We start from the raw sequence: 4,999 nt of genomic DNA, 5'->3' as shown, positions 1-4,999 counted from the left end.
CTTCATGTAAACCTTGTAAAATAAGAGAGAATAGACATAAGTATTGTGATATAACGTGTAATAACAGTCCATAATGTAATAAATATCAATATACAAGCATGATGCAAAATGGACGTATCACTACTTCGACGGCGGGAGGGAGGGGGACCCCATTCCTCCGCTCTGTAGTTAGGTTTTGCATTTGTAGGTCGTGGTGCGTCGTTGGGGTGGTGGGAGCGGTGCCCGAATGAATCAATCTGCCTCAACTCCACTCCCACACCGACGGTGCCCTTCATGGCGGCGTCTCAGAGTTGATGACATCGTGTCTCTGCCAATCCCTCAGATCGTCAGCGTTAGGGTCCATCGATGGTGTTGGCGAGACGGCGGCGGGGACTCCATCAGGTGTGTCTCTCCTTCTGCTCTGTCCCCGTTGCTGCGGCGTTGTCTTTGACGTCATGGTGGAGCAGGGAGATTTTGTCGTTCAGGAGCAGGCGGTTGTCTACGCAAGTGACGGCTGGAAGATGGAGTATCTTGTGCTGGGTCTGTGGTTGAAGGTTGACAGTTCTGGTTTCCTCCTCCGACGTCGTCGTCAGTTCTGAAGTCCGATGGCGTATCCGGGGACATGTTGCCTCGGTCTGATTCTTTCAACAATTATGATTTTGCTTCTGGCAAACTACTTTGGAGGTCCGTCAAGCTGCTGATCGGCGATGGAGCCGCGTCGAGCTTGGGTGAAGAGGTTATCTGTCTTTGTACCCTTTGGTGGCCGCTTCGGTGGTGTCAAAGGAGAGGGACAGGCGCTGGTATTTTGCATAGGATTTTCCTATTTTTTCAGGCATGTACGGTCGGTGCTTACGTGCCTTGTAACTTGATCTTTATTTTATATAAATGTGACACGTACTATCATGAAAAAAAATGTTAAAGTGGAACCCTAGATCGCCCTAGGAAAAAAAATCTTTTCAACTATCGTGTCACAGCCCAACTCGGAATCAGGCCGGATCAAAAATTGACCACAAATAAAACGGGCGTGCCCTCTGGCCCAGCCCAACTACCACGGGAGGGGCGGCCGCCTCTCTTCGCGTTCGTCTCCCGTACGACGGCGGCGCAGCGGCGGCGGCCAGGGCTCGGGCAGCGCGGTCACCTGTTCGTCCCCGTGCCCCCTCTTCTATCCCCTTTCACGCGCGCACGCCCGCCGGGAGAGCTCCAGGGCGACCCTCCAAACCCTAGCTAGCAATGGTGGTGGCGGCGGCCGGGGACCCTCGCCGGGTCCGCAACACCTGCATCATGGCGCACGTGGACCACGGGAAGACCACGCTGGCCGACCACCTGGTGGCGTACGGCGGCGGCGGCCTCCTCAACCCGAGCATGGCCGGTAAGGCGCGCTTCATGGACCACCTGCGGGAGGAGCAGGAGCGGGCCATCACGATGAAGTCCACTGCCGTCCTGCTCCGCCACCGCGACGGCACCCGCGTCCACCTCATCGACTCCCCCGGCCACGCCGACTTCTGCTCCGAGGTCTCCGCCGCCGCGCGGGTGGCCGACTCGGCGCTCATCGTCGTCGACGCCGTCGACGGCCTCGGCGTCCAGACGCACGCCGCGCTGCGCAAGGCCTTCGCCGAGCGCCTCCGCCCCTGCCTCGTCCTCAACAAGCTCGACCGCCTCATCACCGACCTGCGCCTCGATCCCGGGGAGGCCTACGAGCGCCTCCGCCGCATCGTCGCCGAGGCCAACTCCGTGTACTCCACCCTGCGCTCCGGCTCCTACTTCTCCCTCCTCGACGGTCCCGCCCCCGCACAGCAGGCCGACGACGGCGAGGACGCCTTCGTGCCTCAGAAGGGCAATGTCGTCTTCGGCTGCGCCCGCGACGGCTGGGGCTTCCGGATCCAAGATTTCGCCTCGGTGATGGCAATGGGGCGCCCCGGCCAGGCCAGCAAGCTGGTGGAATGGCTATGGGGGGCGTACTACTGGGACAAGGAGAAGAAGAAGGCTATGTCCTTGGCCAACGGCATGAAGCAGCAGCCCATGTTTGTGGAATTTGTGCTCAAGAGGTTGTGGAAGGTATATGATCATGGTCTGAAGGTGGACGGCGCAAGCTGGCTGCACGATCATGTTGTCCAGACCTTCAATCTGAAGGTGTCGGAGCGGGAGCTGCAGAGCAGGGACCGCCCCAAGGCCGCGCTGGAAGCCGTGATGAGGGCATGGCTGCCGCTCGCGGAGACAGTGATGACGATGATTGTGGAGTGCACGCCAGACCCTGTCGCCGCCCAGGGATTCAGAGCGCCGGCACTTATGCCCGAGAAGGAGTTGCCGACATGGGTTTCGGCAGAGCATGCCGGCATCGTCGCCGAGGCGGAGAAGGTGAGGAGATGCGTGGTGGCCTGCAGTGCCAGCTCAAGCGACCCTGTGGTGGTCTTCGTGTCCAAGATGTTTGTGGTGAAACAAAAGGATCTGCCACCTACCCTCAACCACGTCCAGGAGGCCGCCGGCGAGCCGGAGGAGTGCTTCTTGGCATTTGCACGGGTCTTCAGCGGTGTCTTGCACGCCGGGCAGAAGGTGTTTGTGTTGTCACCGATGTATGATCCGGTGAAAGGGGACACAACAGGTAAGCATCTGAAGGAGGTGGAGGTTCAGCAACTGTATGAGATGCTAGGAGAGGGCCTCAGGCCGGTGGCCAGCGTAGGTACCGGGAATGTGGCCGCCATCAAGGGCCTTGGTGAGCATATAATGAAGACGGCCACACTGTCATCGATGAGGAACTGCTGGCCCTTTGCGAGCATGGCGTTCCAGGTCTCTCCGATACTGAAGGTCACGGTCGAGCCCGCCAACGTGGCTGATCTGGCCGCGTTTCGCGAAGGGCTTAGCCTTCTCAACCGGGCAGACCCACTTGTTGAGTATTCCATATCAGAAAAGGGTGAGCATGTCCTTGCTGCAGCTGGAAAGGTACATTTGGAGCATTGTGTGAAGAATTTGCGGGAGAGGTTCGCGAAAGTCGAACTGAATGTCTCAGAGCCCTTGGTATCCTTCAAAGAGACCATCCAAGGGGAAGGTGCTGGTTTGATAGATAGCTTGAAGGATCCACAGGGATACGTTGAGAGGATTGCTCCAGATGGGAAATTTGCTGTGAGAGTCAAAGTCATCAGGCTTCCAGATGCTCTGGTTAAGGTCCTTGAGGAAAATGAGGAATTGCTTTCTCGAACAATTAAGGGGCAAACGACGAGAAGCGTCGGAGCAATAGGTTCACAATGTCCTTGGGATGATGATGGTCGTTCCGTGGCCGTGCTTAGGCAAGATATGCTTACTGCTGTAGAGAGCGAACTGGAAGCGCTCTCTGCGCGAGAGGATGAAGTTAAGCTCGAGTCGTATAGGAAGGCACTGCTGGGATACTTGCACAAAATCTGGGCCCTAGGCCCTTCCCAGGTCGGTCCGAATCTCCTCCTCATGCCCGGTGTGAAATTAAGCAGCGGTTTGACAACCATCCAAAACAGAAGGGAAGGTATTCTAGTGCGTGGCAGGTGTCATGTCTCAGAGAAACTGGGGTTTGTGAGTGTGTCTGATGATGCAGAGATTAGCAATGGCATTATCGACGACAGTGGGCCATCCACAGATGTTCCTGATCCTGAGGCACTAAGGAACATCATCATCTCAGGATTTCAGGAGGTCACAAATGCAGGTCCCTTGTGTGATGAACCTATGTGGGGTCTAGCATTCATCGTCGAGCCCTACATATTCTCTGGCAGCCCAGATAGTGTCAACTGCTCTTATCAACACAAAGCGGCAGTCAGGGAAGCGTGCCGGGCGGCCGTGCTTCAGAGCAAGCCCAGGCTTGTCGAACCCATGTACTTCTGTGAAGTGACCACTCCTATAGAGCGCCTAGGAAGCGTCTATTCTGTTCTTGGTGATTGTCGAGCAAAGGTGCAGGAAGCTGAGATGCAACTAGAAACTTTCTTGTACATGGTGCACGCGCATTTGCCGGTCGCCGAGAGCTCTGAATTCTCTGAAAAGCTTTGGAACGGAAGTTCGGGTGCGGCCACTGCTCGTCTCACTTTCAGTCACTGGGAAGCTATTCCTCAAGACCCCTTCTTTGTTCCGAAGACTAAGGAGGAGATTTAAGGAATTCGGAGATGGTTCAAACATGGGACCAAACTTGGCTAAGAAGCTCATTGATTCCGTGAGGCGAAGAAAGGGACTACATGTCGACGATAAAGTCGTCAAGCATGGCACGAAACAGCGGACTCGGGCTAAGAAAGTGTAGATACGTTCTTGGGATTTATATGAAACTGTACATTCTGTTCCACATCTTGTCCTGGTAAACTGGGATATAATCAGTCTGTAGCTAGTGTGATTTTTGAAAATTTGAAATGCTGAGGTATTTGAAATGCTGATTTGGCTCTTCTAATACCTGTGGACTCAACTTAGAATGATTTATTATGTGGGTATGTCAGGCTAGAAAGTTTCAAAACATTATGCTTTTAAAACCTTGACTTGATGGAAAATGGTAGAAAGGTTTGTGAGTTGTTAACCAAAAGTTAGTAGAACTCGGTTAATCATGATGTAGTAATTTGTGCACTGCTACTTGGTGAAAAAGTGTAGGAATAAACATAGCCAGGAAATAAAATGGCCAGTATGCTGAAGAGGCTTATTCTGAACACAATGCATCTTTATGTCAGTTACCTACAGTGTCTAAATTCTTACTGTCCCACTTTTCCTGGTAATTTTTTGTGTCCTTCCTCTTAGCCTTTAGGCATTGCAAGCCATATATGTGGAATTTCCTGTCTCCAGCAGTAGCATTTCATTCATTGTGGTCTGGAGCAAGTGATGGAGACTTTGATGTGCATGATCTTGAACTATATATGTTGGCAGGTAAATGCAATCCTGCCGTCGACATGGTTCAGTCTACACGGGTCAAACTGTGCAACGTCTTGCAGGCAACCAGAGATCAGATGGTCTTCATCGGACACCTTGGCCTTGGCTCGTATGAAACTGTTGCCTCCTGTTCAAGATCCTGTCCCGGTGAGTTGAGATG

General features: G+C 53.9%; 1 pseudogene; it reads left to right on the top strand.

The window, feature by feature from the left end:
• Positions 1 to 1,034: 1,034 nt before the first annotated feature.
• On the top strand, positions 1,035 to 4,270 carry LOC123164175 (elongation factor-like GTPase 1; annotated as a pseudogene).
• The last annotated feature ends 729 nt before the right edge of the window (positions 4,271 to 4,999 follow it).

This window comes from Triticum aestivum, chromosome 1D (assembly GCF_018294505.1).
Source record: "Triticum aestivum cultivar Chinese Spring chromosome 1D, IWGSC CS RefSeq v2.1, whole genome shotgun sequence".
Lineage (NCBI taxonomy): Eukaryota > Viridiplantae > Streptophyta > Magnoliopsida > Poales > Poaceae > Triticum > Triticum aestivum.
This window is presented reverse-complemented; position numbering and strand designations above follow the sequence as displayed.